The 14257-nt window shown below is 45.5% G+C and overlaps 1 protein-coding gene across 1 annotated transcript in view; it reads right to left on the bottom strand.

The window, feature by feature from the left end:
• The window catches only part of MYO1B (myosin IB), a 136722-nt gene that overhangs the window by 121664 nt on the left and 801 nt on the right, over positions 1 to 14257 (bottom strand). The window lies entirely within an intron of this gene.

Here is a 14257-nt window from a genome sequence, read left to right on the forward strand (position 1 = left end):
TTCACATCCTGGATAAAATGGTGATGTCACAACCCGACTTCCCGAGCTTTGCGGGCCGTGGCTGCTAGAGAGGATGATGGCAGGGGGACACTGAGGGACACAGGGCACTGGGGGGACACTGAGCATCCCTCTGCCATCATCTTCTCCAGCAGCCTAGGCCCGGTTCACTCATCCCTAGTCTCAAGATACAATATTTTCAACGTACAATGGTCGTCTTGGAATAAATTAATATTGTTACTTGAGGGAACACTCTACACGTGATGTTGAAATCAATAAAATTATCTACAACATATACAACATCCCAACCACCCGTGGTGGGAAACGGGAAAAATCTAGAATAAATCCACAGCGAATCCTATGCAACAAATGATATATTACGGATATAAAGTCTGCACTGTAAGTCAGTTCCCACAGTGTATGGATTTTGGAAATCTACATAGAAATTCCATCCACAATAGTAGGTGCTTCTGTGGAATTCACATAAAACCAGTTCTCGTTAAATGAAGAGATTAACATTCCTCTTCTCTATATTTTGCTAATAAAGGACATCATATCATAATAGAAAGCTACTAAACATAGGATTGGACGTTGTCAGCTTTCAGGGAGTTAATTTTTCGTACTGCTAAATGTAAACTCTCTAACATTAGTGGATGGTGAAGTGAATGAGTTACTGTATAGAGGGCTGTGTATGTACAACCTCCTGACCTTAGGACTGATTTGATGCAATGCAGCTGTTAGCTACAATATACCATGGAGTACAAAATGCCCGTAACACAGGGGTGGCCACTGACAAAACTATTCTTCAACAGAAGTTTATGGGGTTTTTTTTGTTTAGTTTTTGTTTTAGCAATTTAGCATTATTTTTAGTAAGTGTGCATCCGGCATTTGCCCAAGTGCTCCAAATGGGGATGGGATTTACAGTGTCTAAGTAGTCACAATGTAGACATCTTACTACAACCACCATACATCACTTATCATCTGGAAAGGACATTTCTGGAATGTACAAATATATTACATGAGCTCTGCCAGACTGTGGGAACAAAGCTTTTCTTCTGCGACTGTACTGGATGTTTTTACACGAGCACCCCCTAGCCCCCCTGCAGGAACATAAATCGCACAGTATATTAGAGCCACCCAGGATCCAATTTCAATACTCTACATCCAACCACAAGCAGATTATATAGAAATTGACCAACCTCAACCAGCTGAGAGAAATAACTTGTGCTGTAATAGTCTTTTCTTCACCAAAGCAGACTCTGAAAACCACCTTAATGGCACCACAGATGCTCAGATAGACCATAAATCTACAAGTCCATGGTAACAAGGAGAAACACATGTAAATCTCATCCACAGGCTGGAACACTTGACATTTTAGAATGTGTTCTTTAGCAGATACCATGTGAATAGTGCCAGGCCCACTGTTTTCTATAATGACAGCTGAATAAACGGCCCAGAACAAAATGCATATTGGTGTTTTTTTTTTCCTGGCATTTGTTCCCCCGTTATTAATTTAAGAAAAACTGAAATAACATGATTAAAAAAAAAAAAAAAAAATGCAGGGGATGAAAACGCCTTTTTCTTTTAGCGCTACGAGATTGATCTCGTAGCTCAGCTCAGCCATTCACCAGGACAGCGGCGCAGCCAGTGATTGGCTGAGCAGCCTGTCACTTCAGACACTGTGAGGAGCGGGCCGAAGTTAGCAGGACATCAGGAAGCATGGAGAAGACATAGCGAAGTGCAGTTGGCAGACAATTTTAGGTCAGGACCAGAAGACATGATCATTGTCATTGTCTGATTGCTGTCTTTATTATAGGGAGCAACAATCGGGCAAATCAGCAGGTTATCACTCCGTGTAATAGGGCCCTTAAACAGAGGAAGCCCCATGGTCAGATATACATATCATATTCATATACCTACATAAATTCACTCACATGCAAAGTGCAAGTCAATAGCACACGATCATTCAAGTAGATTTAATCCTGAATAATGCATGTTAGTAGATAAAGTCGGTAAGTCATAAATCGGTACATAAAATGTCCACAAAGAGCTATATTATTCACAACATATACCTCAATATGAATACAAACAATGCTGTAGCATAGTATTCCTGAAGTGGCAAAGACTATACAAATAAAAACAGTCCTACAGCGGACAATACGGATACCACACTAAAAATACTGCTCAATATATTAAATTAGAACTCATTTAGAGAGTGCACTGCCATACAGATCCACGTGGCAACCACATGCCTCCAAGATTTTCACATTTTAACCATTGAGTGACAGTAGCACTCCACAGAAATGCTCCAAGTTGCATGGCAAATTATGTTGCAAATGTAGTCACATGCATGTCACGCTTTGTAAAAAAGTTAGAAACCCATCAGCACTTATGTCAGTTTCTAAAAAAAAAAAAAAAAAAAAAAAAAAAAAAGTTGACAGGATTTAGCCTTCCATAGCCTGATAGATTTACTGCACCAAACACCATATTTACTTACACCAGACATTGGAATAAATTAAAGCAGAAGATGCAGCTGTAATTTGCATAATACATCATATGTCATATGTCATCAGAAAATAACCTATTATTTACATCAAGTTTTTGTTTTAAAAGGTGTACTCCACCCATCAGGCCCGGACTGGTAATCTGGCAAGCCGGGCAAATGCCCGCTGGGCTGGCCAGATTACCAGTCTGTGGGCCGCCCGGGCTGCATAAAAAAAAAAAAAATCACCGCCGCGGCCCGTTTCTCTTTCCGGTCCGCTTCTGCCCGCTCCGGTCACTGCAGCCCGCTCTGTCCGCCACCTGTCACCGGATCACAGCCTCTGCCCGCTCCGGTCACTGCAGCCCGCTCGGCCCGCCCCTGACGTGCTCCGCTAATCCAATCAACGTGGAGCAGCGCTGCGGCCGACCGTGGAACGCGCGTTACGTGCACCGCAGCGGCCCCACGCTGCTCCACGTTGATTGGATTAGCGCACGTCATGGGCGGGCCGAGCGGGCTGCAGTGACCGGAGCGGGCAGAGGCTGTGATCCGGTGACAGGAGGCGGACCGAGCGGGCAGCGGTGACCGGAGCGGGCAGAGGCGGGCTGCGGTGACCGGAACGGGCAGAGGCGGGCTGCGGTGACCGGAACGGGCAGAGGCGGGCTGCGGTGACAGGAGGCCACAGGAGCGAGCTGCGGTGATAGGAGGTAACAGGAGCGGGCTGCAGTGACCTGGGGCCATCTATAAAGGAGGGGGGAGAAGAGAGAGGGGGCCATCTATAAAGGAGGGACGAGAAGAGAGAGGGGGCACATCTATAAAGGAGGGGGGGGGGAGAAGAGAGAGGGGGGACATCTATAAAGGAGGGGGGAGAAGAGAGAGGGGGTACATCTATAAAGGAGGGGGGAGAAGAGAGAGGGGGTACATCTATAAAGGAGGGGGGAGAAGAGAGAGGGGGCCATCTATAAAGGAGGGGGGAGAAGAGAGAGGGGGCACATCTATAAAGGAGGGGGGGGGAGAAGAGAGAGGGGGGACATCTATAAAGGAGGGGGGAGAAGAGAGAGGTGGTACATCTATAAAGGAGGGGGGAGAAGAGAGAGGGGGTACATCTATAAAGGAGGGGGGAGAAGAGAGAGGGGGCCATCTATAAAGGAGGGGGGAGAAGAGAGAGGGGGGACATCTATAAAGGAGGGGGGAGAAGAGAGAGGGGGCACATCTATAAAGGAGGGGGGAGAAGAGAGAGGGGGGGACATCTATAAAGGAGGGGGGACATCTATAAAGGAGGGGGGAGAAGAGAGAGGGGGGACATCTATAAAGGAGGGGGGAGAAGAGAGAGGGGGGACATCTATAAAGGAGGGGGGAGAAGAGAGAGGGGGACATCTATAAAGGAGGGGGGAGAAGAGAGAGGGGGACATCTATAAAGGAGGGGGGGGGAGAAGAGAGAGGGGGCCATCTATAAAGGAGGGGGGAGAAGTGAGGGGGGCCATCTATAAGGGAGGGGGAGAAGAGAGAGGGGGCCATCTATAAGGGAGGGGGAGAAGAGACTGTATGAGGTGATAGTGATATATGTACAGTGGAAGTTATTTAGTAGCAGCGGTGGTGTTAGTCAGTATGTGATGGTATTAGTCAATGTGCGGTGGTATTAGCCAGTGTGCGGTGGTATCAGTCAGTGTGCGGTGGTATCAGTCAGTGTGCGGTGGTATTAGTCAGTGTGTGGTGGTATTAGTCAGTGTGTGTTGGTGGTGTTAAACTGAGCACAGTGACCGAGGGCAGAAGCAGTCTGTCTCTGTACACTGTGTAGTGGTGACAACCTGTAACTGCAGCTCAGCTACACAGTACAAAGACAGAAGCTTCTGACCCCATTTACTGTGTTATTATCTGTAATTCCAGTCATGGTCGTGATGATACAACATGTAGCCGTGCTGCGCTCACAACATCGTCTCATAACTTATCACCGCACGGCGAGTGGGCCTGTGTGCTCGGAAATGCCAGGGCTGATTTTTAGTCCCAGTCCGGCCCTGCCACCCATAATCTAAGCTTGTTTGTGATAGTTTTCTATGACATGAATTGGGCCGTTTGTCTGCAGCACATCCAGTCTAAGGGTGCCTTTAGAAAGAGAGATTTATATGACAGATTTTTAAAGCCAAAGCCAGGAATGGATTTGAGAATAGGAGAAATCTCAGTCTTTCCTTTATGATCTGTTCTCTGCTTATAGTCTGTTCCTGGTTTGGGCTTTAAAGGGGTTGTCCGGCGATAAAAAATTATTCACAGAATAACACACATTACAAAGTTATACAACTTTGTAATGTATGTTATGTCTGTGAATGGCCCCCTTCCCCGTGTCCCACCACCCCCACCCGTGTACCCGGAAGTGTGGTGCGCTATACATTACCTGTCGCGTGCCGACCACGGTCTCCGATCGTCAGCAGTGACGTCTTCTTCGTGAGTCCGGCGGATCTTCCCGAGTGCCGGCCGCCCTCTGCAGCGTCATCCGAAGCTCAGCCGCGATTGGCTGAGCATAACTGTGCTCAGCCAATCGCGGCTGAGCAGCTGATGACGTGGCCGCGTCATCAGCCGCTCAGCCGCGATTGGCTGAGCACAGTTATGCTCAGCCAATCGCGGCTGAGCTTCGGATGACGCTGCAGAGGGTTGCCGGCACTCGGGAAGATCCGCCGGACTCACGAAGAAGACGTCACTGCTGACGATCGGAGACCGTGGACGACACGACATGCGGTGAGTATAATGCACCACACTTCCGGGTCTAGCGTGGGTGGGGGGAAACACGGGGAAGGGGGCCATTCACAGACATAACATACATTACAAAGTTGTATAACTTTGTAATGTGTGTTATTCTGTGAATAATTTTTTATCGCCGGACAACCCCTTTAAAGATCTGACAGATAAACCTCTCTGTGTAAAAGGCACCCTTAAAGCCCTATTGCACAAATCAATTATTGGGCTTATTTGGTCAATAATCGCTTCATGTAATGCTGGGTTTATACGGAACGATTATCGTGCAAATTTGCACGATAACGATCGAATTCGAACGATAATTGTACATGTGAACGCAGCGAACGATCGAACGACGAGCGAGAAATCGTTCATTTTGATCTTTTAACTTGTTCTTAAATCGTCGTTTGCAAAAAATTTGCAGATCGTTCCATGTAAAGTCCGTCCGCCCGCAGCCCGGACCCCCGCCCCTCGGCCCGGAACCCCGCTCATCCACAGCCCAGCCCCCCGCTTTTCCGCAGCCCCCTGCGCCGGCTCGATCGCCACCCCCGCCGCCGCTCCGGCCACGAGCATACCTTACCTGCTCGGCGTAACGGGTGTTCGAAATTCCCGGCTCCCCTCTTCAGTGCATTGATTGGCTAAAGAGGAGCCATTTGAAATTCCTGGCTCTCCTCTTCAGCCAATCAATGCACAGCAGCACTTATTGGCAGAAGAGGAGCCGTCTGAAATTCCCGGATCCCCTCTTCAGCCAATCAATGCACGGCGATCAGAGCGGCGGCGGGGGGGGGCCCATCGGAGCGGCGGGGGTGGCGATCGGGGAGGCGATCGAGCCGGCGCAGGGGGGCTGCGGATGAGCGGGGGGCCGGGCTGCGAGCGGGCGATCTTAAAACGATCGCAAAACTATTTTCCGTACGATATATCGTACCGTCTAAACGCTGATCGTTAGATTTAAAAAAATCGTAACTCCGACATCGTTAATCGTGCGATCGGGCCAATTATCGTCCCGTGTAAACCCAGCATAATAAAAGACAACAATCAGCCGACATGCACAACGTCGGCTGATCGTTCTTACTACTAGAATAGCAATGATCTGCTGCCGTCGCTCCATGAAAGAGGAGAAGCAGCAGCAGACCGCCGCTATCTCCTATGGGCTCCCTCTTTCTGAAGCTTCAGAAAATCTTCACTTCCTGGTCAACTCTGTCTTAGCTCCACTGTCCTCCCCCTCCCAAACTCACATGATCTCGGTCTCTTCTGTTGCCAGGCAAGCTGTAACAATCACACCAATCAGTGAACAACTGGCCAAGGGGTGGGGAAACAACAGAACAGTGACAGCCACCTGAGCAGTATAGGGGAAAGGAAACACAGTTTCTCTTATCTATCTATGTAGATGGTGGTTGGTTGGATAGATAGATAGATAGATAGATAGATAGATAGATAGATAGATAAATTTTGTTTACAGCGTAAGGCTATGTTCACACAATGTATAACATCGGCCATTCTGTGACGAACGGCCGGTGACAGAGAAGATCATCCCGGCCAGTACTGCAGTATTGGCCGGATGATCTTCACTTCTACTGAATTCGGATGCGGGCACATCAGTATGCACATCCCTGCTGGTTTCCTGACAGGTTTTCTGCGGCAGCTATTTAATAAATAGCGGCTGCAGAAAACTGGTATGTCAGTTTTTTGCGGGGCCGCTAGCACTCCCGGCTGGAGTGTATACACTTCAGCCTGGATGCAGCACAATGTAAGTAAAGTATTAATCATGGCTGTGTTGCAAATCAGCAACAGCGGCCGTGATTAATAATTTACTTACGTTGTGTGAACATGGCCTAAAGCAGAAGCAGACTGAGCCAGCAATGGGCAAACAGTAAAATATAAGAAGGATACTTGGCAGTTGGCTCAGAGGTGCAATGCATGCAGGGAAATGTATTTTTCCGGCCAGCACCATCTTGAATATAGGTCAGGTTTAACTCAGGAACAGTGGCATCTAGAAAGACGACAGATGACTCAAAATACTTGGGGGGACTTGGTGTGTAAGACCAGCTAGGTTTGTGAGCATTTTATTTTAGCTCTTGGGTGGACTACCCCTTTAAATATATGTTTAAGAATTTTTGGTGATTTTTTTTCTATGTTACTATCTGTTTTTTTTTTTTATTAATCCTGAAATCTTGCAGCTTCCATTGTCACCACTGAAACAGCCAAAACTGTTCTGTCTGTGATAAGGACAAGGATGCTGTAAAATGATCTGTTCAGAATAACAGTGAGAATTGATAGAGAAAACAATAGATAAAAGTTCACAGCTCAGCCTCCCCCATACATATCTTGAAAGGTCACAGACTGTGCCGAGTAACCCTTTACATTCATGTCATTGAGACAGCTGTCCATAGGGCTCCATTAAAGGGGTTATCCAGCATTAGAAAAACATGGCCACTTTCTTCCAGAGACAGCACCACCCTTGTCTCCAGTTTGGGTGCAGGTTTTCAGTTCCATTGAAGTGAATGGAGCTTAAAGCGACTCTGTACCCACAATCTGCCCTCCCCAAACCACTTGTGCCTTCAGATAGCTGCTTTAAAAAACCTTTTAAACTTGCAGCCCTGTGTCAAATTGGTGTGGCCTAGTGTGCATTAGGCTTGCACCGCCTCACCGTCCCTTCTCCCCGACCTCTTCACCATTAGGAATGCTCCAAGCTGTTTTTCTCCTATTCATCACCTGTTGGAACACCGCACATGTTTTGGATCATTAAGGCACCTGTGCAGTGTTCAGACAAGGAGGGAATAGGAGAAGTTCTGCCAGGGGCATTCCTAGGGATGAGGAGGGCAAGGAGGAGGGACGGAGAGGCGGTGAAAGCCTAGGGCAAGGGTACTCTAGGCCACGCCAATTTGACACAGGGCTGCAAGTTTAAAAGTTGTTTTTTAGGACAATAACTGTATCACCTGCCAAACGGACCCCAGGACAGATCTTGGATTAAAAGCAGCTATCCGAAGGTACAAGTGATTTGGAGAGGCCGATTGTTGGTACAGAGTCACTTTAACTGCAAACCATACCTGAACTTAAAAAGTTGTGTTGTCTCTGGAAGAAAGTGGCCATGTTTTTCTATCACTGGATTACCTCTTAAGTGTTACGAGAGTGACAGCAGCTCAGCCAATCACTGGACAGTGCCACAGCAAATGATTGGCTGAGTGGGCTGTTACTCCAGAGATGAGTTCTGCAGGCCAGCGGAAAGGCCACATCGGACACCGGGGGAGCGCAAAGAGGTAAGCATAACAGGTTTGTTATGTTTACCTAGAGTGCAGCAATATATATAAAACCTTTTAAAACTCTGGATAACCCCTTCAAATGTTCCTAAAAACAGCTAAGGCAAGATAGTTGCCCCCATATTTTAGTACTTGGCTCTAATTAGTAAATAATACAAAATAATAGCCTTAAAAATATTAGGCAGGAGGTTGTAATGCTATGAGTGATTAGTGCATTATGGGAAAACAATAAAGGTTCATAATGAGAATAGAGATCTCTCTGCATGTTTCACCAACTTTACAAGCAAAGGTTATAACAAGTATTCCAACTATATATCAACATGTTAAAAAACTTTTCTACAAGCTAATTACTAGTTTTTTCCAATTATTGCTATGTTCCATGCAAGGTGTTGCGACCAACAAAGCCGTCCTTGGTTCGCAATGACTTTCATACAGAAAGTCACAGTTCTTTAACTTCAAAAGGGTTGTCACATCACTTTAAGTTGCAATAGGTCACAGAGATGTCCTAGGTAAGGGTCCCCTAAGAGTACTACTATTAGGGGAGCAAAGGGCTGCTGTAAGTAGAGTACCACATTTTCCATGTAGCAGAGGAATTTGTGGCCACTTTGTTCCCCTCTGACAACAGCTGTCTGGGGTTTTAGTTGCTACACCCATATTGATCAGTATAGTTCCCATTACAGCAGGAGGATGAGACTTGTCATCCATAGTAGCATCACCTCTTCAGGCAGCACTGAGCTGTCACCGTCATGTGCTGCAACTAAAACTGGTGCCACAAGAACAGCTGAATTGAAATGCTTACTGTTGTTTCAACAACGTCCCTCCATTTTATACCCTGTTATTCCTAACATATTTGTAAATCACTATATTTGCCAAAAATGACTCCTTTCCCTAGAGAAAAGTTGTAAAGCCTTGAACACTAGGTGTCTCACTTCTGTCCACTGCCTTTTAGAGTATGTTCACACTGAGCAAAACAGGTGGACTTCCTATCCCACCTGCCTCGGTGTGTCAATAGGAAGCCTCGCGCGCCTCCACTCAAAGAATTGACATGTTTTATAGTGTGAACGCACCCTAAGGGGGGGATTTTGCCTCTAGCAAAACACCATAAGGGAACACAGGATGTGGGGTAAAGCACAGTGTGCCGGAAAAGGCCTGGACTATGTGAATGTAAGATGAGCCTGACTGCCTCCTCCACAAAGTCCATGCCATGTTTGACAGGAAAATCAAGTCTTCCCTTCTTTTTCTAACTACCCGTAAAGTTTCTACTATGTCCACGGGGCTGCCTCTTCATGACAAGCTAAAGGTAGAGGCAGATTTTATTATCATCAGCAACAGTTCATTGCTTAGGCCAGGGCTGCTTTTGTGATAGAACCCCCTCACATAGCACTTTTTAAAGCCAGTGTATCAATCAGCCTGACCCCCATCCAAGTCATCTAGGGTACTTTTCTGTTAATCCATCAGCCTGTTCAGTCCAGGGCACATTTTATGGTACAGCAGAAAGGAGTAGGTACTGTGTTGTGATTGGCCAGAAAAAGTAAGGAAAAGGAAGTCTGTGTAAGTACTGCTGCATTTTGAAATTGAAAAATGGCTGTGCATCACAGAGGAGACGCTCAGAAGTTCACTGACCGTGGTAACGGCTAGAAATTCACCTTGTCACCATTCTTAGTGGTAATGTAAGGAAATCAGGTATGTTTTAAAATTCTTTTGAAATTACAGGTAATTACAAGTTAAACTCTATTCTAATGCTTTCCTCAGTCACAACACTTGCAAATCATTTTTGGGCTTAAAATAACACCCAAAAATCTGCCAGCAGTTTTTGTGAGTTTTTTTTATGGTATTCTCTCAGTGTAATCTACTATAGGCGTTTCTATCTTTTTTTCAGTCATGTGACTTTTTTTATCATGTAATTCATGTGTAAAGAAATAGGGGGGGGGACAGCCAATAAGAATATAGACATGACCTTTTTATCTGGCATTTTACCCTCTTAGGGTAGCTTCACACACATTGTATCACAGCGGATTTAATGGTGCGGATCCGCAGCAGACTTCATCTAAATGACAGCAATACATCTACTGCAGATCTGCAGCGGATCCTGTATGTGTGAACGCACCCTTAAAGTGAACGTACCATCTAGTAAATCGCTTTGGGTATTATACCTAAAGATCGGCAAAGTCCTTTTTTTGGGAGCACCGTCCCAGAGCACTGGGGGCAGGCCCTCTGACGCTGCTCCATTGATTCTAATTCCACCTTGTGGTACATTCACTTTGAGAAAGTTGGTGATGGAAAAACGCCAACCCTGTGGGTGTTGCATTTCAAAACACCCCCCCCCCCCCCCCCCCCCCCCCCCCAAAAAAAAGGCCATGTGCCAAATTGGCCATTTTTTATGTTGATTTTCACAGAGAGGTCTTGTCTGAGACCAGCCTGGGTCAGAAAATCCCTTGATAACACCCCAGCAGCAGCTCCCATGGTTAGTTTGCAGGTAGCAACAGACATGACACGTTTTGATTATACATCAAGAAGTAAATGAATATAATGATATAGCACAGTAATGTTCTTAAAATCTCATGACATTATAACCCTATTACTTTCTAGTAATAACACTAAAGTGTGCCACCAGGTGAGTACAGTGTGTGTCACACTTAGTCGTGGGTGTGAAGTCACCAGAGGCTGCTTTACTGTCATGAGTTACATGATGAATTTACAGTTTCCTGTTGCTAATTTTCAATTCCTTAGTGCCACTCCTTATACAAGTCTACATTATACATACAATAGTCACACTACTGGGCGATTGTTCTGTGGAGAGATTCTAGCCCTCATTGATGCCTTATAGAACAATAGACTTGAGACTGCAATCACTACTTTGTGTTTCAGTTCCTCACTATTTTAAACATCTCTGCCTGCTGTCAGTGAATGAATATTCACGGATTACATCAGGAGCTGACATCAGTCCTGATCATCTACAGCTACATATTGAAGGCTTATTAAAGAGAAGCTTCAGCTTTACAGTACAGCCCCATGCAGTAGAGATGCTGCAGATTTTGTGCAATTGAAAGCTTTACTTTGACTCATGGCCCCACATCAGCATCTATTTGAAGGGGCTTATAAGTTACTTATACCACTACTATTAAAAGTAAAGTGAGTGCAGGAACAAAGCAGTGAAGATGATGTGGCTCTTGTGGGAGTCCTGGGAATTGGACTTCCAAGAATCTTATATTGATGACTTATTTGGAGGATAGGCCATTTGTTTTTAAAAACTAGATAACAAGCATTAGAAAGACATAGGGGGAGATCAAACATGGTGTAAAGTGAAACTAACTCAGTTGCCCCTAGTAACCTATCAGATTCCACCTTTCATTTTCCAAAGAGTCTGTGAGGAATGAAAAGTGGAATCTGATTGGTTGTTAGGGGCAACTGAGCCAGTTTCACTTTACACCACATTTGCTAAATCTCCCCCATAGCCTCTTTCTTCCAGAAACAGCACCTCTCCTGTCCTCAGTTTGGGTGTGTTTTTAAGTCAGGTCAATTAAAGGGGTACTCCAGCGGGAAGGGGGGGGCAATTTTGGGATCTGACCAGGGAGGAGGTGGCTGAGAGAAAAGACTTCCACTCACCTCCCCGGTACCAGCGGCAGGTCCCGTATCGCGGCGCTCCGGTCCCCGGTTCCCAGCCACTTCCTGGTGTCTGACGTGGGCTCGAGACGTGACGTCTCAAGTCCACTCAGCCAGTCAGTGACAGAGGCGGGATCTGAGCAGACTTGAAACGGATCCCGCCTCTGTCACTGACTGACTGAGCGGACTTGAGACGTCACGTCTCGAGCCCGCGTCAGACACTAAGAAGCGGCCAGGATCCGGGGACTGGAGCGCCACAATATGCGACCCGCCCCTGGATCCGGGGAGGTGAGTGGACGTCTTTTCTCTCAGCCACCTCCTCCCTGGCCAGAACCCAAAATAGCCCCCCCGCTGGAGTACCCCTTGAAAGTGAATCTATTTTAATCGCAATACCACACACAACCTGAGGACAAGGGTGGAGCCATTTTAGCAAGAAAGTAGTGTGCTTTTACTAATCCTGGATAACCTCTTAATATATGCTGCAGTGGTCTCATGATGTAAACCCATAAATCTAAGGTGATTAAATAAAAGCTTTATTCTATATCCCTACTTGGTTGGGAACAAAACAAAAAAACAGAGCAATGTCAGATGTTTCCAAAAACGTTCCCCTCCAGCAAAGGGTCTGCTGTGGCCCCTCCTCTGCCAGAGGTACAGAATACAATGAATGCCAAGCCCTTCTGGCAGTGTCCTCCCTTAATCCAACTGTGCAAGGCACTGGAAGATGAAGATTGCATTCTGCTTTGTTTAGTCACAGCTCCATAATCTGCAGCATTGTATCGGACATAGAAAACGTCCTGCAACATGAAGCAGCAAACAAAACCAACTAGACTATAGAGAACTGAAGGCCAATACCGGCACCTAGTTCCCAATGTAGAAATACAGAGGAGATAAGGAATAGTTAGTGTTATCAGTAACCTTCAAACACAACTGGACCCAACTCTGTCTCACTATATAAAGCAAGATTTAAAATACACAACAACTGGAGGAGATGCATATATTAAATTACCATTACCTCTGTAGTTTAGTTTGACCCAAACGCTCAATCCCTTTTCTTTATTTTTTTTGCCCTTTCAAGTCATTTAGAACTATTGGAATGGGTAGTGGTATTTCCTATATCTCCACAATGGCTAAAGGACTGATACTAGAAATCTTCCACACTGTTTCAAGGGGCAGTAAAAGGTTAAAAAGAAAAAAAAAACCTGACCTCACGCTATCTATTATGATTACATGTACATGTTTTAATGTGTTTGGTGTAACTGTTTGTAATGTTAACCCAGTATATACCTGGAATTAGTGTATCAATACAAAAAAATCCAGTGTTGTACGTTTTGATGCCATGTGTGATGTAGATCTATAGATGTTGTGTAAGTAATGATTGTGCAAACTGGTACAAAAAGTTATGTCCGACTGGTTTGAAATAAAAAAAAAAAAAAAGTTGAATAGATGAGAGTTTCCCCCTAAGTAGGTGCACACTGTACTTCTCTCAGATTTGTTGGGACATGGAGGTTCTTCTCTCTCTGGGAGCAACTGGTGATTCACAGGCTGCAGTCTCAGGCTTAGCTCAGTGGTTTTCCAGACATTCCTTGAAATTCAGGATTAAGATTTTCGTAATGGAATCAGTTTGCCATATGGGGCAGTTTGTGTATGTAACCAACATTTTTTGGCCAGAACATCCATAGCAAGCCTTGGCGTTCCTGAGACTACACAGAGAGGAAATCACCCCATGGAGGTGTGAAGGTATAAGGTATCCTGCAGCAGCAGCCCTGCCAGGCGGACTGTGGAATGCTTCTAGATGTCCTCGCAATATTCTGCATCTACCTTATAACAGTATGACTGGAGACATTATTACAGTCTTGTGGAAGGACGCCAAACAATACATATTAAGAATTGCCCTAGTTATGAGCATGCACCATGTAGTGTTAGTTACCAAACCCCACATATGTCCAGATTTCTTACCATAACAATACTATATAACCATATAGAGACCATCTACGCCACAAGAAGTCTATAGCGTATGTATTAAAGTATGTAGTGTTAGTTACCAAACCCCACATATGTCCAGATTTCCTACCATAACAATACTATAACCATATAGAGACCATCTACGCCACAAGAAGTCTATAGCTTATGTGTTAGTACTTTCAGAAACTGGCATGTTTGTATACCATTGTGTGGCACACACTTTAAGAATATT

The sequence above is a fragment of the Dendropsophus ebraccatus genome, chromosome 9, assembly GCF_027789765.1.
Source record: "Dendropsophus ebraccatus isolate aDenEbr1 chromosome 9, aDenEbr1.pat, whole genome shotgun sequence".
Lineage (NCBI taxonomy): Eukaryota > Metazoa > Chordata > Amphibia > Anura > Hylidae > Dendropsophus > Dendropsophus ebraccatus.